General features: G+C 42.9%; 1 protein-coding gene across 1 annotated transcript in view; it reads left to right on the top strand.

The window, feature by feature from the left end:
• The first annotated feature begins 215 nt into the window (after positions 1-215).
• Positions 216-9,302, top strand: part of ITPR1 (inositol 1,4,5-trisphosphate receptor type 1) — a 221,277-nt gene continuing 212,190 nt past the window's right edge. The window contains exons 1-2 of the mRNA XM_028478860.2: positions 216-453; positions 1,299-1,375. The gene's annotated coding sequence lies outside the window, so the exon portion shown is untranslated. The remainder of the gene's footprint in view (positions 454-1,298; positions 1,376-9,302) is intronic.

Genomic DNA, 9,302 nt, shown 5'->3' with positions numbered 1-9,302 from the left:
GTTTTGAAGCCCGGACTCTCGGCCGGACGCCCCTCCCTGTCCCGGCGTGCGTCTATTTAGAGCCCAGCCCGGGAGCCCATAGGATTCTGGGACTTGTAGTTCATTCTCGCGGCCCCAGGCGCCGCCACGACCCCGGACTCGGACTACATTGCCCAGGGAGCTTCCCGGCCTATATAAGCTGACAGGAGCCGCTTCGAAGTGCAGTAACCATGTGGATGAGCTGCTGAAGCGCTTCCTCAGGCTCGCTGGGGTGGGAGGCGAGGAGGAGGAGGTGGTGGTGGAGGAGGAGGCAGAGGGTGGAGAGAGAAAGCTCACGCCGAGAGGAGGTGTGGGTGTTCCGCTTCCATCCTCACGGAACGAGCTCCCTCTTCGCGGACATGGGATTACCCAGCGGCTGCTAACCCCTCTCCTCGCCCTGCTCCCCCAAAGCGGCGTGGCTCCCCGGGCACCAAGGTAGCGGCTGGGGCCGGGCAGAGGGCGCGGGGAGTTGGTGCTGTCCCCCCCGGGGGAAGTTTTTGCCTCGCTCTCTGGGAGTTCTTGGTGGATTTGCATGCACTTGCAGGCATTTAGAGGTTCTTTTACTGAGGGCATTTTTTGGGGGTTCATTTGAGATTAAAAAAATTCTGGACTCCATCGACTGGCTTTGACGGCTACCCATTCTGGATTGGAATGGCATTCCCCCAAGTTGGAAACTGTTGCAGCTGCTGCAGGAAAGAGTTTTTTTTTTTTTTTTTTTTTTTGAGGTGTGTGCGGGGGTGTCCTATGTGAGTCCGCTGAAGGAAACAATCTTTCTTAAAATGTAGCCGTGCCTCGTGCTGCATGGTTGGGAGAATAATGCATGTGCTGGGGCCCCAGTAGGGAGGTTTCAAAAAACGGAAGAAAACTCCGGGAGCGGTGAGGGATGAAGTGTGGAGAAGCTCACGCCCGGTGAGGATACTTGGCCTCCGATCTGGGAAACAAGTGCTTTGGGATCTGCCAAACACTTGGCTTAGTTTCAGCCCCCCCGGCGCGTTCGAAGTTTGTGCGCACTTAGTCTCACTTGTCAGTTATATATTGGAAACAAGTAAGCGAAGTTACCTGTAATCCTCACTTAAGTGATCCACCCAACCTACCTGTCAGAGTTGGTGGTGGTGGTCGTGTGTGTGTGTGTGTGTGTGTGTGTGTGTTGAGGGAGGGAGGGGGGTTGTCTCTCCAGGAAGGAGGCTAACGAAAGTGGAAGTGTGGAATTTGAAAATTTCTCTTAGGCACCCACACCTGGCCAATCTCATATTCAGTCTTTTTTCTTTCTCAATATTTAGGAGCTGAGTACGGGAGGAGCAGGACTCGCATCCCTGGCTGGGCGTGTTTTGGCAAGAGAGTGCCTGACCCGGGTCAGGTGAGTGTGGAAGCCTGAGAGCTGTAACCAATAAGGAGTTTTTGTCCTAAGCCTATTTAAGTTCTCTCTAAAGAGTCATGGAGATAGGGAGTAAGAAAGAAAGGGAAACTTCATAGCTCAGTCTCCACAGTTTGTCACTGCCTTTGGTGAGGGCTCTAGAGAGCGGATGAGATCCGGGGGGCAGTCCTGCGTCGTAGTTTTGGCCCTAGCTCAGAAGGGAAGCAGCCTGAAGGTTTATGAGAGGAGGGGAAAAAAAGAAAAACATGAAACGGAGCAGTAAAAGGGATGCCCGTTGGTGATGTGAGAATTGAACTTGCCAGGTGGTGTGCTGATGGTTTAAATTCTGAAGGATACAGTGTAGTTCATCTGCCAAGATATGTAAGCAGAAATTATCTGCTTCTCTCTTTCAAAAATAGTCACTTTCTTTTTTCTTGCTGTGAACGTGTGTTTAATCAGAGTAGGTTGGGTTCCAAGAAATGAAAGTGGTTGCTGGCAAACTGAAAGAATTAGAACTTTAAAAAGGGAAGTTCTTGAAACATAAGATAATAGCATCCAGCCCTTGACTTGAAGCCACTTGAACATCAAGGAATCTGGTGGATTCCTATGGTTTAGGCGCCTGTCATGGGATATGAGCTGAGAGCAGCATTTATCTGTAAACACAAGCAGCTCCTATTTTTTTCCTCCCCAAATGTTCAGACTACACTTCACAAGAGGGAGGTTTCAACGGGCGCACATACATCCTCATTGCTGCAGATCTGAGCATCACAAGTTTTTTCTTCTGAAATGGTCAGGAACAGGATAAACGATAGGGTAGTAGGGGTGGGGGGCCTGGGTCTTCATAACTTCTTTAACATTCTAAATATTTAGCTGTTCCCTGGGCTACAATCTTCGGGCTTTCCTAATTAGAAAAGAAAAGTCAGACATTTCATTATTGTAGTATTGTGCTTTTGTTTCCTGTTGATAAGCTCCTCAGGAGTGCTCGTGGAGTGGGAACGATTTGGATGTGTGAGGTCTACTTCCTTCTTGGAGTTCTCTTGACTCGTATGGCTACGTGGGCACTCATAAGGCCAAGGATTGGGTTCAGGTCCCCTCTTCAGAGTAAGCTGCAGGCAGGGAGAAAGTGGTCTCTTCTCTGACTGGTTGCTAAAAATAATAATACCCATTAAGTACTTGTAAGCCAGGTCCAGAGCCATACATCACAGAAACCCTGTGAGTCAGGTACAGGTGAAGAAGCTGAGGTGCAGTGAGTGAAATCACTTGTCTGGTAACTAGCACCCAGTGGATGCAAGACATGACCCCAAGGTTTGGGGCTCTGCTGCTTCCCACAAATGCACCTAGGTTTGTGGGGGGATAAGGGGGTAACTGGGAAAAGTGGTAAACTTATTGCTGTCGATGAATAACTTTTGCTTGTGTCCAAACGATGAAGGAACAAAGTGACCTTGATGTAAGAAGAAAACGATGTAGCCATAGATGTAGGAATAAAAGACTGGGTATTGGAGGAGGTCTTAGGTGTTGTACTGAGTTCGTTCTGGTAAGCTGTGTGCTGAAAGTCTGCATGAGGAGAATAAAAGAAACCAAACCAAACCACAAGGAACGTTGTTTAAGTTCATCATTGGGTTTATCTCATACCTGAAATCAATCTTGATCGGCTACATCAAGGCATCTGAGCAGGTTACAAGAATCAGGTGTTTCTCCATTTGAATACTTCGAAAGTTTAAATTGCAGTGAGTCTAAACTGTGAAATGTTGATGTCTTTTCATGTATCCTTCAGTTTGCTTTGTGGCCAGCTGTGTAAGAACACTTTTCTTTTTCGTTTCTTACTTTCCCTTGCGTGTGTGTGTGAGTGTGTTGAAAGTATGATCTGCTTTTTGAATAATTCAAATCGAAACACAATATCCTATCAAGATTTCCTTATCAGGCAGGGAAAGTTCTTCATGCTCGTAATGAATTACTCCTGGTCTCCAGTTTGGCACTCATGGAAGTTGTTTGGGGTTGACAGTGGTGTTACCATTTAAACACAGTGGTTGCCTTTTGGAGGGAATTAGCATCTTTTCTTGAGGAAGGAGAGATGGAATGGTTGCTTAGAGGAGAAGAAACAGGCGAACTGAAGACAGATCGGTTGCCTTTTATCTCAAAATATTTTCAGCTGAGGAAGACCGTAGTCCTTTTATTTTTATTTTATTTTTTTTTTTGCGGTACGCGGGCCTCTCACTGTTGTGGCCTCTCCCGCTGCGGAGCACAGGCTCCGGACGCGCAGGCTCAGCGGCCATGGCTCACGGGCCCAGCCGCTCCGCGGCATGTGGGATCTTCCCGGACTGGGAAGACCGTAGTCGTAAAGAGAGAAAGAAACTTCTAATACAATGGTATACTACCAACTGACTTCCACGGCAAAAACTCAAATGGCTTTTTAGCTCATTTGTAATGATGTCATGGAAAATCTGATTTCTTTACAAGCAGCTCTTAAAAAAACAAACCAAAATGAAACAACGAACACCAAATTTGAACAACAGAAAAAACTCAAAGAATTAAAATTAGGCCTGGAGTTAGGTTTTTAGGTCAAGCTGCCCTTGGGCACATCTAATTAAGGAGTCTACCCAAGGCCAGTGCCCCATCTTTTTGCTGTTGGTTTGATCTTTTAAAATAAAACACATTGCTTTCACAGGCTCTTTCTTTAGTAACTGCAAGTACATGCGATTTTTTAGTTCACTAAGTTTTTGCCTAGCTCTTTTGATGAAATCAATTAAGGCTTGAAGTCAGAGGCAGGAATGACATAATTTCCATGATTCCTACCAATTGTCATATAGTGTTTGTGGTTCTGAGGTTATTGCTAATGAGGATGAGCTGAAACCATCACCCACTGAGCTATTCCTCCTATTGAACTATGTCCAGGTTCCTCCCTAAACTGGACATTGTTTAAGGCACTTGGTATGATAAATCTATTCTAGAAACTCTAATGCCTGTTAAAGTTGTGGTTCAAATATTTTATTCCTTCATTCAACGAACTTTGACTACCTGCTATGTGCCAGGGTGTGTTCTAGATGCTGGGGATGCAGCAATGAGAGTCTTATTCCTAAGAGACTTAAATCCTAAGTGGGGGTAGGCAGCCAATATAATAAGTATTGTAGTATGACACGTAGTAAATGCTATGGAGAAGAATAAAGCTGGGTGAGGGGTAACGGAAAACAACAGTGTTGGTGAGGAAGTGGAGAAATTGGGACCTTTGTGCCCTTTTGGTAGGAATGTAAAATGGTGCAGCCACTGTGGAAGACAGTATGGCTGTTCCTCAAAAAGCTAAATGAAGAATTACCAGGTAACCCAACAATTCCACTTCTGGGTATATACCCCAAAGAGTCGAAAGCAGGGATTGAAACATTTTTGTATACCCATGTTCATACCAGCGTTATTCACGATAGGCAAAAGATGGAAACAAACCAAATGCCCATTGACAGATGAACGGATAAACAAAATGTGGTATATCTGTACAGTGGAATATTACTTGGCCTTAAACAGGAATGAAATTCTGATACATGCTATAATGTAGATGAACCTTGAAAACATTCTATTAAGTGAAATAAGCCAGATGCAAAAGAACAAATAGTGTATGGTTCCGCTTAGAAGAGGTTTCTAGAGCAATCAAGTTCATAGAGACAAGAGGCAGATTAGTGGTTGCCCTGGGCAGGGCTGCTGGGGAATGGGGAATGTGTTTAGTGGGTACCGTTTCCTTTTGGGAAGATGACAAAGTTCTGGAAATGGGTTGTCGTGATGGTTGCAGAATAATGTGAATGTACTTAATGCCTCTGAATCATACACTTAAAAATGGCTAAAATGGTAAATTTTGTGTTATGTATGTATATTTTACCACAATAAAAACAAAAAAATGATAACAGCAACAGAACAGAGTAAAGGGGATAAGGGAGTACTCTGGGAGATTGGGAGTCATGGAAGGGCTTTTTTTTTTTCTTTTGACTTCAATCAGGTTAGGTCTCATTTTATTTTCAGTCTGCCTTTTGTTATTTATACCTGCAATGCGAAAATGTTGTGATCAGTTTCTCATCTCTGTTTTTGGTTGTGGTAATAGGGAAATCAGTTGTTAATTGGTCAGCTCAAACTGTACTCATTTACCTATTATGTCTGCTCGTCTCTCTCTCTCTCTCTCTCTTTTTTTTAAAAAATTTTTGTTGATTTGCAATGTTGTGTTAGGGAAGGGCTGTTTAACACGGTGGCATTTCAACAGAGATCTGAAAGAAGTGGGTGGGTGAGCCATGTAGGTGTCTGGGGGGTGGATGTTCCAAAGGGCCAGAGCAGCCAGTGCAAAGGCCCTGAGATGGGAGCAGGTGGGGCCTGTTAGAGGAAGGGCGAGGAGGCCAGGGTGGCTGCAGCTGAGGGAGAGTGCCAGGTGTTCAGGTGGGAGAGGGAATGGGGCAGAGTGTGCAGGGGCCAGGTGTTTGCCGGTACGCAATGATTTGTTTCCCTGAGGATTTCTAAACTCGCACAGAATTCTCAGTGGTTCTTGGCATCACTGAACCACCTTGTCCTTTCCCAAGAGGCTTTGCTGAGGCTGGCAGGATCACATACCAGCTTGGAACTTGCTGGGGGATAAAACCCAGATTTCTAGACTGTCTGGTTAATCACCTGATTTACCTGGGGTTGTAATTCACTTCAGGAGGAAAGGCATCTTTGATAAAAGAGGTGAACGTGGGGCTTCCCTGGTGGCGCAGTGGTTGAGAATCCGCCTGCCAATGCAGGGGACATGGGTTCGTGCCCCGGTCCGGGAAGATCCCACATGCCGCAGAGCGGCTGGGCCCGTGAGCCATGGCCGCTGAGCCTGCGCGTCCGGAGCCTGTGCTCCGCAATGGGAGAGGCCGCAACAGTGAGAGGCCCACGTACCACAAAAAAAAAATAAAAAAATAAAAAAATAATAAAAAAATAAAAAAAAAAAGAGGTGAACGTACAGTTAGCTTGGATAACAAAACAAATTCTAAGAACCTAATGATATTCCTGGGGGTTTATCTTCTATACAAACCTTTTGTGCCCTGTGGCTACCCTGCAGTCTGTCTAGTCTCATTTTAAGGAATTACACAAAGAGGACTCACGCTCTGCTATCTAATATCCTTGGGGGATATGAAGTTCCTTCTAAGTGATTCTCCCTGATGAGTGGAGTGGACCCCCCCAATGTGTACAAACATGTAACAAAAATACATTTTGTTACTTATTGTGTAAGATGTACATATTCAGTTGTAAAACCTTAGGAAATACAGGCAACAAAACAAAAGCAGTCATTCCCAATCCTACCATCTAAGATTAGGGATTCAAACTTTCCCTCTATGTATAGACATACAAAAATTACATGTATGTTTAAATTTCGTGAAAAGGAACTCATACCTCCTGTTTGATTCCTTGCCTTTTGCACTCTATATTGTGAACATCTTTTCTTCTTAATAAATAGACATCTGAGTCATTTATCCAAAGGGGGCTGTACGTTTGATGGGATTTCATTGGAATGAGGACATGTGTGGAATCACTAGAGTAAAAAAATATATATCATTCAGGTTTCATCACTGTCTTAGAGTCCAGGTTTTCTCATTCAGTTTGTACTGTTTTTAAGAATGTAAAAAAGAGTGGATATGTGTATATGTATAACTGATTCACTTTGCTGTACACCTGAAACACATTATAACTCAACTATATTACAATACAAATCAAAAAGAAATAAGGAGAAAAGAATAAAAAAAAGAAAATGAAATGGAAGGTAAAACACTATTCAAATGTCAGTTACCATATTACAGGGGTAAAGCCTAGTTATCATGTATTCAGATAAAAAATTTCTCATTTGTTCTGCAAAGTAACCTAATCCCCTGAGGGGTTAGGGCCAGGCACTCTTTTGTTTGCACTTAACAAACTTTAAGGAAAACTTAAGGAAAGTTTTAAGGAAAAAGTTTTAAGGAAAAAGTTTTAAGGAAACTAAAGGAAAACTTTACTCTAGAAAATTGGAAATACATGTAGTAGTAGTGATCTTAGTATTATGAACCCCTCTTTACTCCGTACTCACCCTCCATGGTTATCAGTTCATGACCCATATTGTTTTATCGACATTCTCATATACTCTTCCCTCTCTTCTTGGATGGCATTGAAACAAATCTCAGATATACCAGTTCATCTGTATTTTAGTATATATCTCTAGTATTGGGATTCTTTAAAAAAAAAAAAAAACAAACACAATCACGATACTATTGCCCATCTCAAGGGGAAAATAAAGCAAATTTAAAAATTGCATCTGTGGTCTCACTTCCTTAATTTAAATAAATTTATTATTTCAACATATATATGATAATAATAACAGATATGCATAGTTCAACAGTTTGTTTGCATTAGGAACTAAATAAGGTCGATACATTGCAAATGGTCGCTGTGTCTTTTAATCTATATATTTCCTCGACCCTTCTTTTCTTTCCATGCAGTTTTTGGTTGTTGTTAAAGAAACTGGGTGATATCTTTTCCTACAGTCTGGATTTTGACTGCATCAGTGTGGTGTAGTTGAACATGTTCCTCTGTCCTCTATATTTGTTATATTTATGTTTAATTTGATAGTTAGATGCAGAGGCTTGATCAGAGTCACGCTTTTTTTCCCCCCACGTCTACTGTGAGCTTCACTCACGGGAGTGTGTGACGTGTCTGGATATGCTTTCTTGTGATTAGCATCCAGTGATGCTCGTTGCCTCAACCCATTAGTCCAACTGGACTTGTAACACTCCTAATTCTGTTTTTTTCTAGTTCATTTATTAGCTGGAGTATTTTATGAAATGAAATTTCCTCCACTTAGTTTTTGGTTCCCTGGGGTAAGGTTGATGTATATAAACAAAAGATAGGATCAGTACTTCAATCTCTCTCTGTGTTTTATCAGTTTTCAAAAATAACACGTTGATTTCCTAGCATGATCCATGGCGGTGGATCTCAAGTGGGGGACATTGGACGATACCTGGGGACATTTTTGGTTGTCACAACTGGAGAGAGGGTGCTACTGGCGTCCAATGGTTAGAGGCCAGGGATGTTGCTAAATAGCCTTCAATACATCTCACAGCCCTCCAACCCAGAATGATCCATTCCAAAGTATCAGCAGTGCCACTGTTGAGAAACCCAGTACCAAGATGACCAATGGGTATGGTTTTTTAGTATCATTATGAACTCATGGCTTTAGACACATTTTCTATGTTTCATTTTGTGTAGTCATCCTTATTGATGTTCACATGGTCCATCTCTGCTCAGAGACAGGCTACTCAAGTTGATTCAAAAGACACAACCCCAGTGGTCTTACACTTCCTGCTTCTTGTATGACAAGATGTTCCAGGCTCATCTTCTATATTTCTTGATGCAGACCTGAATTCAGTGTTTTCTCCAAGAAGCCCTAGTTCTTTTGAGTGGGAGATGGTACTTAGAGAGCTGAGCTCAGGGGCAGATAGGTACTCTTCTCACTCTCATTCTATGGATCAGAAAATAAATTAAAATGAAGGAAATGAAAAACCTGAACATTTTTCATGAAAGCTTTTCCAGAATGTAATCGATACATCCTTGCCTTTGAAAAAAAAATTCTGAACATACTCTTAACTTTTCAAATTGGTCTCAGTTTTAGCTTTAGTATGCTGGGGTTAGGATGTAGGAGTTCTCCCCAGTCAAGCAGGAATGTTACTCTTGTTCTGTAGCCATGCTTTTCAAACTGTGTGGCAAGCCATTAAGAAGTTGTAAAATCAGTTTGGTGGACCTTGATAGATGATTTTTTGATAAAGTAGACCAGAATAGAAAACGTCACAGTATATCACATGGATACTTAAAAGAACTATGTATGCTGCAATGACTTTTCTCAATCAATCTCTCCCTCCCTCCCTCCTTCCCTCCCTCCCTCCCTCCCTCCCTCTCTCTCTCTCTCTCTCTC

The sequence above is a fragment of the Physeter macrocephalus genome, chromosome 18 (assembly GCF_002837175.3).
Source record: "Physeter macrocephalus isolate SW-GA chromosome 18, ASM283717v5, whole genome shotgun sequence".
Taxonomy (NCBI): domain Eukaryota; kingdom Metazoa; phylum Chordata; class Mammalia; order Artiodactyla; family Physeteridae; genus Physeter; species Physeter macrocephalus.
Note: the sequence above shows the minus strand (reverse complement) of the source record. Positions and strands in the feature narration are given on the sequence as shown.